Genomic DNA, 19,516 nt, shown 5'->3' with positions numbered 1-19,516 from the left:
AACATTTAGTTAGTTAAGTTTTAATACCCTGGATGTTCGGGATGTTCCTACTATTAAGCGTATCCCGCAGTACATTTAGCCTGGCGGGCGCAGCAATTAAATTCGCAATTTAAGCGAAAGCCTCTGTGCTGCGCGTCCGGCAGAATATGACGCTCAATCATTTCAGTGTTGCCGAAAAATCGATAGTTTGCAATCGATAATTTTAATCGGAAAAAGGCCATACTATCGATAGGCCTATCGATAGTATCGATATCTCTTTTCGTGCAATACTATCGATAGTATCGATATCTCTTTTCGTGCAATACTATCGATAGTATCGATATCTCTTTTCGTGCAATACTATCGATAGTATCGATATCTCTTTTCGTGCAATACTATCGATAGTATCGATATTATTGCTGTCTAATAATGCAAAACTATCGATACTATCGATTGTTTTGAACAATCGATTGTGACCTATATTTCAATACTATCGGATTATAAGCAAGATTGTAAGATGTACAGGTTTCGTGTAGGTAGGTAAAAGGCTTTCGACTTACTAAACGATCTACCAAACCTAACCAACTTACTCTTAGGACTTAGAAAATTCAGTTGCTGCAACTTCTGTTCTGCCAACCTCCCCGTGTAGATGCAAGCGATACTATTGAAATAACGGTAACAATCGATTGTTCAAAACTATCAATAGTATCGATAGTATTTCGTAATTTTCTGTTCAATACTATTGATAGTATCGATAGTATCGATAGTTTTGCATTATTAGACATCAAAAATATCGATACTATCGATAACTATTGATTACTATCGCTTTTGCTCAAAATATCGATAGTCTATCGAAACACTATCGATAGTGGACTATCGATTGGCAACACTAAATCATTTATTTACCGATACACAGAGCTGCTCATACCTACCACTTCTACCAGATAAAAGTAATACTTTTCTCTTTAGTTAATAGTAGATTGTTCAACAAAGGACTAAAACAAGCCATAATGACATGAGATGTTTAGCCACCACAGCAGAGCGAGAGATGATTGTTTAGTCTCGCGTTAAACACTTTACTTTTCACTTTGAATGCGAGGAAAAAAACAATGTTATGTTCAAAATTACAAACTTTGTCAAAACGTACGCTCGACTATTGGACACTGGACAGGCCATCTATTCAAAATTCAAATAGAAAAAAAAAATTGTTGCGTGGTTTTTCTTTTCTTTTATTGTTTATGAAGTGACGTTATAAATGTTTGCATATTTAGCCAACTATGCATAATAAAATGAATTAATCCTTTATAATTGAATAGATTCATATTCGTAATTATGAATTATGTTTCACGAAACTAAATCGTGTTTTTTTTATAATATTTTTGCACAGTTGGCATTTTGAGGTTATTTCCACGCCCTAAAAATCCTCCATTCACAAACACCGTATTGGCTGTTTAGGGGTTTCCAACGTAAATAAAAAGAAAAAACTTTAATCCCTAGAGAATATAAAGGAGCTTTCGTCCCGATAAGCAGACACCAAAGTAACATTAGAAGAGCATGAGAAGTGAAAAATGGGTTTATTTATACGAATAACTACTAAGGTTTCCGATACACACGACATGAGTTTCATGGGGTTTACGCTCGTTATTAAATCGGACTGAATTCGCTGTTGAGACATGAAACTAATATATATATTTTATAGGTATTTTAACAGGCACCTAGTTTAACTAGCTTGCCAAGCTCGTGAATGAAAATGTAAAACCTATAAGGGATATACAAAATGGCGCTAGAAGATAGCAGGTCATAACAAGAACTGACTATGAGATAATTGTAGAGAGTGAAAAGATCACTTACTTAGGTATTGCTTACCTTTTACAACTTCTCTATGTGTTTTATTTTGTATTGTTTACTACGAGTACGCGGTGTTAAATATAAATATTGTACTGCAGTCAGGTATCGGTATGAGGTCCAGGAAATGATAAAACATGGTTATTATATAATCCCTTGCGCAGCGCAGAGTTATCCTAACATTGAAATAGTCTTTTAAATGTTTTGTTTGTAAATCATTCTCAACTATGACAAAGCATTACACGATTCTAGTATCTAATTTAACAAAATAGCACAGTAATTTTAGTGTAACTGTCGCCCAAAATTATACTCTCATTTCGAACCAAATTTACAGTCACGTAGTCACGTAAAAAGAGCGTAAATTTTCTTTGAAGCGAGAGAGAATTGTTTTACGTTTGTACAGTTGAGAAAATAGGATGCAATGCATTTGGGACGTGTGAGGGAGCAAAGTTCTTCCGTCGAGCTAGAAGCGGGACGCGAATAGAGAAGCTAGAATTTGCCATATCAAAATGCAGTTTTGAGTTGCATATAATGTAGGTGGAAATGGATTTAGCGTGTATTGTTGTTTATTAAAGTTCTGTTCTGTCCAAAACGGCTGAAATGAAACGTCAACAAGTTCGTGATTTCCAGTTATCTTTCTCTCTTTTTGTTAGTGTTTAGCTATGATAGTTGAGTCAGTGTGACATTATGGACTGCTCATTTACGTGAAAGTGGAGGAAGGTGTGTCGCAGAGACGTAGCTACGTTGCACGTATGGTAGCGGTGTAGCTAGATTAAACATTGTAGTTCATTGATACGGATTTCCGCAAAGTAACCCTTTAGTCAGTCTACTAAACCTATCCGGTATCTGTTTACATAATTGGGCCATCAGGATTGAATAACTGCTAACTTAAAGTTGCATTTAAAGAAATAAAAGTACGGCATTCTATTATAACCCATTCTATACATTTAGACATTTACACGTACCATACTTTTACGTCACCTTTTCAACACTAACAGACGCGTTGGATCCTTTTACTCGTAGCAAGTTTCCGCAACAAAGTAACAAAATTTCAAATGATAACACACAATAAGTCGAATGCAAGTGGATTGGACAATTCCAAACTTTTGCGGTTGAAGGCCCTCCCCAAGGGCTGCATATTTGCGCCGTTTGAGCTGTTCCGCTGTTGTTGCTGCTGCGCCGGCCATGGAGGACGTCGCTGGGATGTGTGGAGGAGCTACTTAACAATCGATAGCAATAAGTTTATTCCTTAAACTGATTTAATATATTAGACCAAATTAGGAGACAAAAACAGAATATTTTACTTAACTTTTACCTACACATGTAGCTACTTGAACGTACCATTAAGTTTGATAGAATAACAAGACAGTATAATTGCGATACTGCTATTTTTGTATAGTAAATACTTAGAAATAATTCGCTAATTAGCTAATTAAATTATGGCTGTCAAAAAAACCGCCTCGGCAAACTAAGTTGAAGAAACAGCTACGTAATTGGCATAATTAATTTTAATTTCATTTGAATAAGCAAAGACCAATTAGTACTGAATTTCAAGCAGAGGCCTCTTGACATTAAAAACTTATTGGCAAAATATAATAAGGCAAGAAAAGTTGAGTATGACGTGCTTGAATGTAATTAGAGATTTAGAATAAATACTGTATCATAAGCATTCGGTAATTAAGTAAGGCTGACTTGTTTTCCACTCAGTATTCCGAATAATTTCGGTCGAGACGGAGCAGGCATTCAAAAATTCGTTACACATCTGGCACGATTCCAAGCAGCTATATCTATGGACAATTTATTTCAAATCTTTGAGATATATTAATAAAAAAACTAGTTTTTCACTGTCTGTTTCTTTAGGTGTGATGGTATGCATAATTAAGTCTGAAATAACAATAATAGAGAGTGGAGTGCGCGCAGTTGATTTTGGCGCATAAGTCGGTGTTTGTGTCAATATTTGTGACCGAGGAGGCAAACAGGCCCGCCCGGGTAAACATCCTGCTGGCTTCCATAAGACGGCTTATGGATAGAGGCAATTATGTGCTCGGCGACTGCTACTCTACTACTCCGTGAAACTCGATTTAAACCCACTTTAGCTCTAGGTTCAGCTGAAAAATGATTATATAGAATACTGTGTTCGATAATATTCTAGCTAGAGCGGCTAGTGCTCGTATTGCCTCGTATAGGTTAAGCTATTTTAAACAGATAACGGTAATTCACTCCATTACTTATTTCTTTTATTTTGCTTTAGATTCCTTACTAGTTATTATATATTAATATATCTTTAAAGCAATGGTTCGTTAATAACTAAGTTTGAGAAACTGCTTAAAGATTAACGCGAGTACTCTTGGCTCAAATTGTATTAACAGAAACGAGATAATTACAGTACTGACTCATTTTTAATTCATTGCGCTTTAATTCCAGAAACATCTTAACTCAAATGGAAGACTTAATATTATAAAGGCTCTTTTCTTTACTCGTTTTCTTAACGACCTTTTTAATTTTGAATTACCATAATGATATTTCCCACGTAGATGACTACGAGTACGTATCTCAAAAGAAGATTGCTAAAATACTTTCTTATGAAACGTGGTAACGTTGAAAATCTTCTTATGCTCCTTATTATACATCAAATTGTATTCCATTTCACGTTGGCTGGTTGAAGTATTTTCGTAAATTCAAATTTTCCTTAATCTGAGCAAGTATTCGCAGACTTCGGCAACCACACCCTCCGTCAAGAATTTAGTACAAAAAGTAATCGTTAATGGCGCCCACCAGACATCATCTTGATTAACTGCCATTCTTGCCGGGCTCTTTGCAATTCGGATCTCAGATAAATTCACTTGACATTATTTTTGGAGAATAAACGAACATGATTGATTGAGATTCCTATTTCGTTGAGAAAAAAACAATCTTCATAGAACAGTGAAGTTCTTAGAAATTAAGAACGTTATGTTACTTATAGAACATATAGAAAAGAGGTATTTATGTATAGGGGGGACCTGGATACCTCATCTGTTTATTTTTCGACTCAAGCATACTGCGTAGTCATTCGGACCCTGTCAGGCGGACCTTTGTACTACCAACTTCCCAACCTTTTTTCCAGATTCACCTTCCTTTTCATACGTTAGCAGTAGTGTTTTATTTTTGAATAAAGGGTCTTGACCCTTATATACCTATGTATATACCTAGCAGAGTTACGACAGCACTTTTCCAAAGCGTATTACACTTACATAAAGCTCTTTGACATTTTATGTTAGAACGGTAGGGTAGTAGGTAGAATATAGCGTTATAAAGTACCTGCTATACGAACTACAGATGTAGAGCGAACGATATTTACTATTTATAAGTAAGTGAAAGCTGAAAGGCCGCAGAGCTTCTTTAAGTGCTCCAACCTTTTCACGTTTGTCATCTGGATACTTATAACCATAACCAGCAAGAGCTTATCAAACTTCCATTAAACATATTAAGCGTTTACTCGGCGCACTTACACAACACGATCTTGCTTCGTCCCAGCGTTAGGCTTGAGGCGTGGCCAAGCGGCGTGACGGAGTGCCGCGGCACTAAAAGCCGTCTAAATTGCTCACGACAACACCCGCTCGGCTCACGTCTAGCACGGTTCATATGGGATCTCTAAGTGATATCAATTATGAGCTCAAGCGTAAATTTCAGATACCATACCGTCGTTTTAAACGTTGATATAAAAGGTAAAGTTGGGCTTCGCATTCTGCGATCAGTTCAATTAAAATTATAAAACTCTCCCAGAAAGCGAAAACGAAGTTAAAACTATACCTACTAAGACTTACTGCTTCTCGCGACTTCATCAGCGAACAATTCGTTTATCACACGCCCTCGGGAACTATGCGATTCCCCGAGCAAAAACTATCCCTTATGCTTCTCAGGGTCTCAAATTATCTCCAAACTAAACAGCTGTTGCCCGCGACCTCGACTGCATATACTCGTAGTTCATGTATTGGCGCTTGCGGGCATCCTAAAAATTTCCCGGGATAAAAACTATCCTTCTCAGGGTTTCAAACTATCGCCATACCATCACAAATGCTTGCGATCTAATAGTATGAAAGCGTAACAAACAAACAAATAAGCAACTATCGCATTATAATATTAGTAAGGATTGATTACTTACCTAATAAAATTCGTTTTCTAAAGCTGTTTCTCTGCTTAATTGTAATTGAGTAATTTTCTTCAAAGATTAAGTGTTCTATGAAGCTTCGATAATTATTCTGTTAATTAAATTGCCTGAGTGAACCGTCGCTTTTACTGATTAGTACTTGAGACGAGTTGGCAGGTGTTCTGAGTAAGCAGTGGGCGACGGGTGGAACTATTCGTGCTGTTATCCGGGATTCTAACTAGGTCTTCTTAGCTCGTAATAAGTACAAGAAAGCACACGCTCTTTGTGCTGGCGCCGATTGTTTGACGCAATCAAACCTCTCTTCTTTCAAAATCAAATTATTTAGCGGGTACATTTACCAGTCCAATTTATTTGGTGCCACAAGAAATTGGACTGGTAAATGTACCCGTGAAATAATTTTGGAACATAAAAAAAGACAAATGTATAACTAGTTCATTGTTATCAGTACGTCGCGCGCACCCTCTGTTCCCCGAGCATGACCAGCACTGGTAGGGGCCAAATTATTTCCCAACTTAATTAGTCCTGGCGCTTTGTGGCTCTGCCGTGCTCGCGCGTTTTGGTCGCAATTGTACCTCGCTTCGCTCGTCGTTGTAACTAATTTTCCAGAACTAAATTGTCAATAGAAGTGATCACTAACATTACCGAAATCTATTTGAAGTAGAAAATATTTTGCCCCTTCTGGTGCCGGTTATGTATGAACGTACCGGCAATAAGGCGCACGTACGCTGTTAAAATTGAAGTAAGAAGGAAAGAAATAAAAACATTTGTGACATAAAAAAAAAATAGACATAAAAATACGAATCACCGTCACGAAATAAAGTAGATATAAGTGAAATGAACGTTGATGTCTATTTTGACTTAGGTATATTAAAGTATATTTATTTTGTAATCACACGGTGTATGTGCTTAATACATTATGTAAACTATTTTTTCATCACACTTGCCCGTAAACAGTGTCATAACATGCAGGCTACATTGGTTGCAACCCCCCAAATAAAACCCTCGACCTTAATGTGCTTGTCATGAAACCCGTGGTCGGTAAATGAGTCATTGCGCATACTAATTTTCTAATCATGAAGCCCATGGTCGGTAAATGAGTCAGTGCCCGTACTGATACTGCTGCGCGCGCTGCTGCGACTCATGCACATGCTGCGGGAGGGGGAGTATCGCCAATATTTGGAACAATTATATTTTTCTTTTTGAAATAAAAATTTTACTCGCAAATGTGATGAAAAATATTGTATGTCGCACGGGCGGTACTAGAATTACGAACATCGACTCATTAAAGCCCTTAGTCTTCGACTTCGGGCTTGTAATTGACTCTCGTTCGAAATTCCTTATTTACCGCCCTTAAGACACAATGTACTAAAATGAATTTTATGTTGTTAAGTTACGATTCCTCACTAAAGACTTCGCTGGAGCGCGCGATATTTCATAGTAATGCCTGTACGGTATCAAAGGAAACGCACGTTACATAGTTAGGTACGAACTACTGGCATGTGCTTTTGGGTGCTTAATTGTGAACATGGGTAGCCTGATGAACAATGCTACAGAACAGTTATAGTTTCAAGACCTATTTCCCTTCACACAAAGTTATTTAGATGGTTCTGGGTTAACTTATAACAAGATTTTTTGCCAATTTATTATAATGTGCTTCGGTTACCAAATAAAACAAAATGATTTCGGCTTACTTCCTTGTAATACGTGATGCTGTTTGTTTTCTAGCATAACTGATGCATTTACGAAAGACTCACGTGACGTCGGCCTTAGATCCCATAAACTCAATTAGATGTAACGTCATGCACGTGCGTGTTACCTCCTATGAGAGGCAGTAGACACCCTTGGGTGCCTGTTGTTACGGCTTTGTTTCGGCGCACCAATGACGTATCTACCTCTTTTGATAATAATATAATTTACTACCCACATTATTTTTAACAACGTTATTCTCTTGGCTACCCTCTTATTTTTAATATGCATATTTTTAACCGACTGAAAGGGTTTTTAGTTGAAGTAAGGTGGCTAATTTTACTACATTCATGTGAGTAGGATCCCAAAAGTACGCGACCCCATACAAAGCCATGTATACCTCGCCTGCCCGGACCGATAGTCGTTCGCATATATTATATACCTACGTAATCCTTAATAGGCCTGTGCCGTCGAAGTGCGGTCACATTTGTATCAGGGTCCAACCATAAAATTAGCATAACAGTTGTATATTACGATTTTATGCGGTGGTGTGGTAATTATGGTCCTCGTTTTGTGAGCCAAACTTAATGTAACAAATTTGACCTATAATACCGCCCACGAAAATTCAATTTAAAATCGTAACAAATCTTGTAAGCTAGTTGTTGCCCGCCACTCCGTCTGTGAAGTATTATACTATCCTTTGTGCTTTCCAGGGTCTCAAACTAGACCAAATTTCAGGTTCAGTGGTTTAAGCTTGAAGGGGTAACCGACAGTCAGACAGCTAGAATCGCTTTCACATTTATAAAATAAGTAGGGCTTCATGTTTTGTCAGGATTTAGTATAGTAACGTTTTGATCATAAAAATCCAATTAGTTTAATATTTTCCATATAAGTCCCAACCTTATACTATAAAATTGAGTTAAAGTTGCCCTCCTTTATTTACCGGTGACCGCCATAAAAATAGGCTTAGTAAGCACATCCCTTTCCTTTGTACCCTATTTCTTACGGCAAACAAGCTTTTTACGACAACAATAAAAGATGAAGGACAAAATTTCAAGATTACGCCGTAATTAAACTCGAATCGGTAAATTAAATCCTACTATCTCGAAAAATTCCCAGCAAAATACATTTAAAACGGGAGGATCCATCAATCTTAAAACTTCTAATCATTCTGCTTCCGAGCCAGATAAAAACTTTGGAGTATCTAATCCACACCAAAGAGACTACATACGAACAGTAAAACCCAAACAACCTCTAAAAGAGAATTACGTAACTAAAATGGATTTGTAATACTTTTTAAGAGAAGTTTTAGCTCTGTCAAAGAACATTTAACAAGGTCTTTACTGGCTCAAAGTCTAAAAAGATTAGTCTTTCTTTGAATTAAAAAATCGTTAGTATATTTACCTACAGTAGGTAAATATACTGTTTCTATTCCTATACTGAAGTAGGAACACTTTAAATATTTCACTCATTTTAAACGCTCAGCAAACCAACGCCGAAAATTTAATTTGGGCCTTTAAAACAATTTTTAAACGTATTGAATAGGATAAGTCCAGGATAGATGCCCCACTTTTTGAAATCGCTTTATAACTCAATAATTCATCATTCAATAGTAATGCGTCCAATGCGTATGATAACTATGATCCTTTATATATTATTTTACTGTACTTGTTTTGATAAGTCGTATAGATTTTGTGTAAATCGTACTTTTTTGACCCCTTAAAAATGGTATATGTGCCTACCGTGCGGGATAGATGACTCGGCGCAAAAATGGGTCAGAGGATAGATGCCCTATAAAATTAAACATGCTAAATTAATCATTTCTGTCTTTTACTTTCATTATTTTGAAATAATTAGAACCAATTATTTTTTTAATATTTGCAAACACATCAGAAGCCACACTAAATACCAGTTATGAATGTATTTGTTATTGTCGTTGTTGGCAAAGCGTCGTCTTAGTATCCAAGGCAGTATTGTACACGTTTTGGCCATTTTGTTGACTCCTTTTTTCCCTTCTTCATTTCCTTGAAGGCTGCTTGCATGCTTTCTTTAGACCACGCGATGTAAAGCTCTGTTTCCTCGTATATTAGTTACGAGCCATTTTACTACTATCGTAATCATCATATCAGCTGTTGGGCGTCTACTGTTGTACTGTTGGACATAGGCCTCCCCCATAGACCTCCAGTTTCTTGGGTTGGAAGTGGCCTGCATCCGCCGCCCCTCTGCAACAATAGTACATCGTGTCTTAAGGGCGGTAAATAAGGAATGAATACGAACGAGTCTATTAGAATCGCCTGTGCGACATACACAATGTTTTTCATCACATTTGTGAGTAAAATGAGTAAAATTGTATACCCAGGCATGGGTTACAGTGGATCACACGCCAATTTTGTTTTTAGATGTATATATTTTATTACTGAACTTCCCAAGTGCTTTCTTTGTCTTTGTTTTTCAAGCAAAGATAGTAGGTAAACGTATGTTTTAAGAAAAAAACCAAGCTTTTTGAAGAGACACCAGTGTAATTAAATCAGTCTCTCCCCTATTTGTAAGACAAAATATATTATTTTTACCAAAATTGCCACCATTGACCAGCAGTTGAGGATAAATGCTCTTAGGGGCATGTAATGGCGATCAAAAAACGGGGCAACTATACTTTTCGCAGAGGATAGATGCCATTTTAGGTAAAAAATGAAATATTGATAAAATCACAATGAAACATGTAGCTTCAGTGCAACCAAATCAATTTATGAAAGACAGGAATTATAAGCGAGTCAAAAGTTAATCGAAAACAAATACTTACGAATATAATTTCCACGTTCTCCGAGGTCTCGTCGCGGAAGGTTTTGGCACTCACAGACGAAACGCGTACGCTCTTGCTTACGATCGCAGAGGCACCGAGGTTTACGGGGATGACGCTTGCTATTATATAGTAAAACTTGTAGTTTCATAGTTCTGTTACTAGCCGAAATTAAAATCGAGGCATCTATTCCGGAATTACCCTAATTAAAACTTGTTTCTTAAATCTCATTATCAAACGTGTTATTGTGCTAAAACAATAATTTTTGACGTTGATGTATCGTCTCCGAAGCCTACTGGAAAATTTTCCACCGATTTTCGGTTTTACTTATAAATGGGTGCTGAATTATTTATATTTCTTCTTCCTCGTTCCATGGCACTTTTACCGTTCCAAATCGTATTTACAGAGTTGTAATAGGATGCATATTATTTCAGGGGCGGTTTGTTTTCCAATCAAGCTCTTATTGTTTATGGCAAGGAAAATATTCTGGCGAAGTTTGAAAAGTTTCTTCGCCGTTGTGAAACAGTCCATGCCGATGCGAACTTGCAAACGCAAGTATACATTTAACTGTGTTCATATATAAATTAGTTTGAACTCGAAGATTAACGACACGTATAATATAAACATGTTATGTTGTAATGGAATGCGACATTATTTGAGATAATATTTAGGTTGGTTTTTGGAATCTTTTTGTATTTTTTATTTCAATTCCAAATTTTTACTTTTACGGTCATCCCGTAAAACCTAAATTGTAAATACAAAGTGAAATATAGATGCACAGAAAAACCAGAAAAATAAGACCAGCACTGGGAATCGAACCCAGGTCCTCGGCATTCCGTGCCGCGTGCTATACCGCTACACCACTGCTGGACAACGGTACAGACACGAATTTCCCCTATGCACCACATATCTCAGCTTGTTTGTTTCTTATTTAGCCCCTTGCCTTGCCTTGCTTGTTTGTTTATTTTGTTGGTATAGATGTCGCTAGCGTCACTGCTTAATTTGCAAATGCTTACATATGGAATCAGGGTACATGACCGGGTGCCTCATTAAATGTACTCATCTCATGTAGGTATAGGTACTCGTATAATTTCTTCAATTAAAAATATAGACCTCAATCATAATGTTTATTTTTATTTATAATAATAATTAGGCCCGAGAACGTCGCCTGGACGTTGTTGTTCGTTCGCCGCTGATATAATTCAGCCCCTTGTCTCCAAAACACAATCGCAAGTTAGTACCTCCATAAATAATGACATCAGTTCTTGCAAGCGAACACGAAGACTGGTATTCCTAAAAGGACCAGGAGACAGCCTTGACGAGGGTCCCTAAGAGGGATTTAAATTTAACAAGTTACTTTGAACAATTTCTACCTTATTGTGACAGTCAGATGACCCAACCGAAGCCATTTAAATAAAATAAAATTCTGAGTATTATTCATAAAATATGTATTGATAGCTTGAGGTAAATCAGATTGTAACTATTGGAACACAAGAATTGACACACATAAATGGATGTTAGCGTGGAATTAATTTGATAAATTTACAACACAAACACCAAAACAAAATTTTAACAAAGCTACAAATTATCTTCAGATAATAGTAGATTGTACGCCTAGGGAACAAAGCACTGTATTATGTCCACAGGCGCGATATTGAATGCTGAACGTAACGAAGGCCTTCAGATTGAACTCCCGGGCGTAGCGAGAGTGTTGTGAGTTAAGACGGAGCCCTGAGAGCAGTGAAGGATTTAAGTATACTCTACTTTTCTCACCTTTTGCGAGACAATAAAAACAAAGGCTACTAGGAAAAGTATTTTACTTTTTAAAATACTATTATCATTACTAATTATATATAATAAATTACAAGTTAGGTATTTTTTTCCTTCGACCTCTCTGGGTGTAGCCAAGGGCTATAATGATTTACCTACTTTGAGAAAGGTTTGCATGATATATAATTAGGCATTGAAATTGTTGAGTAGGCGGTGTGAAAAATATATTGATCCAAATTATTTGTAAGTATTAGATATCATAATATTGTCGTGTTTCTCATATAACTTCAATTATAGGTAGGTAAGTACTTTATTTTACTATAGTCAATTCGTTATGTAGGTACCTAAATATTTCCTTTACAAGCAATTAAAAGACCATTAAATCAAAATTATATTCATCGTCTTTACCAGGCGAGACACCAGTGGTTAACGTCAAACGATGTGATTAAGATTTAGGGGCTGTTTCACCATCCATTGATTAGTGTTAACTGATGATTAAGGAAGCCGTGGTGGCCTAGTGGTTTGACCTATCGCCTCTCAAGCAGAGGGTCGGGACTTCAAACCCCGGCTCGCACCTCTGAGTTTTTCGAAATTCATGTGCGGAGTTACATTTGAAATTTACCACGAGCTTTGCGGTGAAGGAAAACATCGTGAGGAAACCTGCACAAACCTGCGAAGCAATTCAATGGTGTGTGTGAAGTTCCCAATTCGCACTGGGCCCGCGTGGGAACTATGGCCCAAGCCCTCTTGTTCTGAGAGGAGGCCTGTGCCCAGCAGTGGGACGTATATAGGCTGGGATGATGATGATTAAATGTGATGCCGTCTCCGTCTATTCGAACAAAACAAATAGAGACGGCATCACATTTAACCGTCAGTTAACACTAATCAATGGATGGTGAAACAGCCCCTTAAAGTGAAAATATTTAACATTTCCCAGCTTTCGCGGAAATGCTGCCACGTTGTTGAAGTTAAGGAAATACACCGGGTTTCCCTAGATGCGACGCTACATATGTAGTTATAAATTCCTGTTTCTGCATACATATCATAAACCCTTTATATAATGCGTTCAAAAACCGGAAATTATGACCAGCATAAAGATAAACTGCGGGGCTATTACGAAATTCGAAAACATTACATTTTAAAAATCAAAAATACCCGACTTCCTTGAAAACTAAAAGTAAGAAAATAAGTCTAGTGGTCTGGAACTCTGTAAGTTGTTAAGTAGCTAATTTAAAGTTCAACAGTCAGGACCTATTAAGAATTTACTAAGAATAGGATTACTAAGAATTTTTGAGCATCACGATTTAAATGGATCCCGACCGTTGAACTTTGATTTAGCTACCTAACAAAGTTCTAGACCACTAGACTTATTTTATTCCTTTTAGTTTTTAAGGCAGTCGGGCTTCTTGATTTTTTAAATGTAATGCTTTATTTTATGCTTTTTTGATATATTTAATGATAAAATTTAGAATAGGCTAATATAAGCTTTCTATTTCATACCCATATTGTTACAATACAAAATATATTTTATTCATTCCTCGGCCATATTTTTTTCGCAGACGCCATATTGATATATTATGTCATTTCGTTTATGTAGCTTATGTCACTTCGACAGTTATGACAAATCAAATGATACCTCTATGTTAAAATCCGTTCAGCCGTTTAGGCTGCAGCGAGGACCAAAGAAATGGACATACATACATACATACAAACGCTCGAAAAACATAACCCTCCTTCGGGCAGTCGGGTAAAAATCGAAGTTCCTGTTCCGTCTCTTTCACTCTTGTATTAAATGATTATTAAACGTCAGCGCGGGACGGCAAGATGCGAAATTCGAATTTTGCACTTCGTAGAGGACCTGTTTTATTAGAGAAAATTTCTTATCTGAAAAATCGAAGTCGATTATTATTATTACATTCAAATTTTGAACATCTCTCAAAAACAAAGCAATTTGATTTGACCTTAATTCTAATATCAGTCTAGATCATGTTTTATTCGAAATGAAATGACAATTTGCAAACATTTTTTACAAATCTCGCACGTTACTTAATTGGATGTGTTAGTTTATTGACATGGACCTCCGCAAAGTAACGCCTGATTAAATAAATTATTATGAAATTTTCCTGTCGGCTCGTTTCTTAAACCCACACTCGTATTTGAATGCTTCTAATTATATAGTTAACAGTCACATAAACTACTATTTCTCGCGACCACCAAAAGTAAAACAGAACACATTAGTAAAAAATAGTCATACCTACGACATAAAACACATGACTGAAGCATAAAAACATCTGCAAATTAAGCAAGCAAATTGTGGATCTTTTTTTATTATGAGATCATTCTAAAATGTAAAAGCTAGGGAACGACTGACTCGTGGTGAATAACCGTTTCCATAACTAACTATATTATTGTGAAGGGAGAACCGGGCTCGCTGTTGATCGCCGCTAATTAAATCTTTCCTCTCCTTTTTCTGTTTTTAATTTCCGCCCGGCTGACTTCGAATTTTATTAGAATTTCAATTCCGAAACTCTCTGAAAGTCAAGTAGAGGCAAGTGAATGAACAAACAATCGCTTACGAACATAATGAATTGTTCAGCCTTCCCATTTGTATATTGAATCTTCGGAAGTATTCATACGCCGAATATATTACTTTACTGAATTTCAGGTAAATTTGTTACGTTGTTAATTATTACTGTGACCTGTGACTTCATCAATCGCCCACCTGAATGATATGTTACATACGTGTTTCTTATGAGTTACTGTTTTACTGTCTTATCATAATATATTTATGTCAGTCATGTTTTTAATTATGTTTCATGTGTTTATGTTGTAGTCACTTTTACATGTTTAATTATTTACTACATGGTATGGTGGTAGGTACCAGGCATGACATATACCAGCCGTATTTGACGTTAAAAACGCGACAAATGTTCGTTGGCCAGAAGGTTTTTTTTACGTTTACTTTAGCATTTATGTTACTACATCTGTCACAATATTACATCTATAATAAAAACAATCACTTCGAACTACCTAACACAAAAAAAAATCAATCTCGTCATTGAACATTCCTAAAGAAATTCGAACCCGTGCTGCGCTGCGGGCGCGTGTAAACACGGCTAGATCAATACCACTGCATCAGTCAGCTCGTGGCTCAGTTGAGCACCGCCAACCCAATTATTGAGGCACTTACGCGCTGCATTCCGCAACTCGATAAATTCTCGACGTTCGAGTAGGTATCTCGACTGTCGAGTTGGAGCGGCGTGCGGTATGCCCTTGCCGGGGCACCCGGCTTTGGTCCATTCTGATTGACTTTAAAGTATTTTACGGTCTCTGCTAATACGATTCTCTGGCCTTTGAAGGCAGCAGAGGAAGAAAACGGCTTATTACTTTGCTCAATTAAACTTGTATCTACCTAGTCCCTAGGGACTAGGCATCGGCTGACACTAGTATCAGCAATGAGTGACGCAAGATTATTATACTTTATGTTATGCCACAAATTGTAGACAATTTAAATATTTTTACCCTCATTATTTTTTTCCGCTAAACATGCAGTTTTTCGTGTTATGCCAATTAACGCCCCAGTCAAAGAAGAGAATAAGACGAAATTAAATTAAAAAATTCTTGGAATTTTCTTCCTACATTGAGTTTGAAATTACGGAATACTTGCAGTCTCACAAAAAACAGTATACGTAAGTTAGAGTTACTTTGAAGATGTTTTTATTCGTTTTTTGTTTTAATTATTTAAAGCTTTTACCGACTCTTCTCGTATTTTACGGATTAAAATGTATATGTCGCAATTTTTACACAATGAAACTCGATGCAATCTGGCCAATTTCAATTGTTGTTGTTACTGCTGCTTTGTTGTTGTTAGTATCTCAAGTATTAATACTTGGTTCTTTTAAAAGAACTAGGTCTGTGTTTTTGGCACTTAGGTTCCAGGACGCCACTGCGATTAAACGGGAGCGATTTTAGCGCGCCCTGTTCAGAGTATCGCTTGAGAAAGGGACGGCGTGTTAAAACTAATTGTGTTTAATCGCAATACGTACTAAGCCAGCAGCCAGCCAGGCATAAATAACCCTGCTTATGCATTTATTCACGTAAGATTGTTCTAATTAAAAATAAAGATATTGTAATATACGTTGGCAATGCAATAAATAAAATATTCCTTAATCTCAGCAGACCCTGAATTATTGTAATTAATTCAACTGGAGTTTGGGGCCTAATTTGAGGTAGGTAAACTAAGAGAACTACTTACAAGCAGCGGAGACAGACAGGGATCCGAGCCTAATCCCCAAACAACGTTACCGCTGTAATCCAGAGAGGTAACGCGAAGTGATTTGTGTTCTCGAGCCGCGCAGGCAGGACAGGTAATCGGCCGATTTGCATAATGCCTGCTCTCTGGTGAACTGGATGACGTCAAATGTCATCACTTGCTTATTGAAAACATTGTGTTCAAATAGGTAACAATAGGATTTAACATTCAAAAGCCGAACAGGGAAAGTATGAATAATAATTGTCTTCGTTTCATGGGGTAAATCTGAAATAATAAGGTTTATTTCATATTTTTCTTATCATCTATATTTTGGTTAATGTGAAATTTTGGTTAGTGTGATGTTAAATGTGATGCCGTCTCTATTTGTTTTGTTCGAATAGACGGAGGCGGCATCACATTTAACCGGCAGCTAACACTAATCAATGGATGGTGAAACCGCCCCAAAATGTAGCCATTAACCAAAATATAGATGATAATTCTTTATTTATGCAAATATGTCATGGGGCGCCGTCTTCGTGAGAGAGGTCTTGTCTTGTCTTGACCCCCGCTCTGTATCGTTTCTGGTGCAAAGGTTATCTCTCGCGGTTCATCGCGGCAACGCGGCGAGTGTATTGCGCACCTTTGCACCAGGGACGCGGGGCGGTTTATTTGACTAATTATTATTGTATATTTGTTTTATTTTTAATATCTTGACATTGTTATTTCTTTTAAATTGAAATAAATAAATATTTTAATATGTCATTTGTATTATAATTTATGTTATGTACATATGTACATATGAGGTTAAAAATGATTTGCAGTTACGAATTGAACGAACAATGACACTAAAGCACGTTGCAGTTTCCAAAATAATTTGGAACAAAAAGCTTCATACGTATCCTGCAGGCTCATAAGTAAATGAAAGTCGCGAGCATAATTTAAATTTATTATATTTGTTTCGCAGATCCGACACCAAGGACCCATTAAAAGACTTTTGGGACAACTTTTGTGCGAGCATAAAACACGAGACCTAATCGTGCTTTACATTAAAAGTTACTTCGAATAAGGCGAAAAAATCTTCAGTAAAGATAAAAGTTTTTCAACTCAGATAAAACGTTCTTAATCTATAAAAATCGTGAAAAGTTGTGACAAGTGTCTTTAACTTGATACTAGGTTTAAGAAAGCTTAGCAAAGTGGAACGGCGGTCTTAAAGTATTGACAGTTCGCTCGATCCATCGCAAATTTGCAACATGGAAACATGACAAACTACAGTGGTTCTAGCGGCACCCAGGGAGGTAAACTTCAATAAACACTTAATCTCCATTAGCACAAATTGAGTACGATGCCCATGGTAGCAAGAACGACAAAATTCTGAATAATGGATGAGAATAGCTAGCGGGTCTCGTGTGACCTCTGCCCTTTATTTCCTAGTAAAGTGTCCGACCGTGCAAACTAACCATTCTTGCCATTAGGGAGGTAGTTTACGAATACGATAAGTTATAAATATAGTAAAAGTATACCTTGCCATGTTACCTTTGAGATGTTATTTTAACAAATGTTTATGTTGTGATTGTCAGGCCTACACCTTACGAGTATCATCAAGTCATTTCAAGTCTACATAATTTGATTTAAGTACTTAGTTCGTAAAACCAGTTGGAGTTACTTAGTTAATTATTCGTCAATTTAATAAATAATAAATAGTCAGAAGTCCTTCATGATTCTAAATTCCTCTTTGCTACTTTACTGATAAAATAAACAAACGAGCTTTACCCGATTTGCGAACTAAAAGGTCGGTAATAGCAGAACGTGTTCATATTCTAACGTTACAACTTTGATCACTGTGTACTTTAACCCCATGTTGGTGGAGTTTTAATAAGCTGGACATTTAACACCGGTAGTTAAAATAGTGTAAAAAAATCGATTCTGCGACAAACAATTAACCCTGCTTGTAATGTTATTTTCTGTGACAAAATGGATCTTTTTCGAGTCAGTAATTTTATGTGGTTAGGTAACTGTTGATTAACAGATACACTTTCGCAGATACTATATGTTTTATGCTGGTTATTTATGTAGGGATCTCTGTGGCTGACTGCCGATCAAATATTAACAATGCTCGGGCGATAAGGATTGTCTTCTATTGACTTACCCTTTGTCGACGGGAAATTAACGATTGCGACGATCACTGCTTTGTTACAAATGAACCTTCAATGAGGAAGAAGTTTATTGATTGAAACAAGAGAAGACTATGCAAAAAAAGTAGGTTTTTCCTTTTTCATTTATTTTCATCAGTAGAATCATAATAATCAGAGACTTTCTAACTTTTTAACCCTCGACACAAAAAGAGGGATGTTATAAGTTTGACCGCTATGTGTGTGTTTGTATGTCTGTGTATGTGTGTCTGTGTGCGTGTGTCTGTCTGTATTTTAATACGTTTATATTTGTAAGCAGGTTTTCTAGCGATAGTTCTTAGACATGTTTTATCAAAATCGGTTCAGCCGTTTCAAGATCATCAGCTCTTTTGTTCGCTGCGGTAGGAATCTTAAACGCATAATGGGTATTTACTTTACTTTCAAACATATTTGGGACCTAAAATTTGAAACACCCATGTATGCTATATAACTATGCAAGATTATGGAATTCTCAGCCTGATGCTGCAGCCCGGATGTCCAGAACACTAGTAGGTACACTCTTGATAAAACCATAGCAGATATATCGTGTTTGGATTCGTTTTGATCAGTATTTGATTCTACATACAGTACAATGGTGGCAACACGATGAGCTGATGCTGCAGCCAGGATATCCAACACACTAGTACACTTTTAAAAAGAATATACCAGTTTAAAAAACACGAAATAAAAAAACTTAAATTAAAAATATAAAAAACCCTGACACAAAAAACCGCCCCAAAAATCCGGCAAAAACTCAAAAAATATTTTTTTTAAACAGACAACAATTTATTAAATGATAATTATACATACACTAGCTGATTTCCCGCAACTTTATTTTTAACACAGTAGGTCCTATTTGAAGGGACTAA

At 36.6% G+C, this 19,516-nt stretch overlaps 1 long non-coding RNA gene across 1 annotated transcript; it reads right to left on the bottom strand.

The window, feature by feature from the left end:
* Positions 1-9,473: 9,473 nt before the first annotated feature.
* LOC141426250 (uncharacterized) lies at positions 9,474-10,734 on the bottom strand. Its single transcript, XR_012451215.1, has 2 exons — positions 10,461-10,734; positions 9,474-9,882 (listed from the first exon to the last, which is right to left on the bottom strand). It is a non-coding gene; the product is annotated as an uncharacterized lncRNA (long non-coding RNA).
* Between the last annotated feature and the right edge of the window lie 8,782 nt (positions 10,735-19,516).

Source organism: Choristoneura fumiferana, chromosome 3 (assembly GCF_025370935.1).
Source record: "Choristoneura fumiferana chromosome 3, NRCan_CFum_1, whole genome shotgun sequence".
In the NCBI taxonomy this organism is placed as follows: domain Eukaryota; kingdom Metazoa; phylum Arthropoda; class Insecta; order Lepidoptera; family Tortricidae; genus Choristoneura; species Choristoneura fumiferana.
This window is presented reverse-complemented; position numbering and strand designations above follow the sequence as displayed.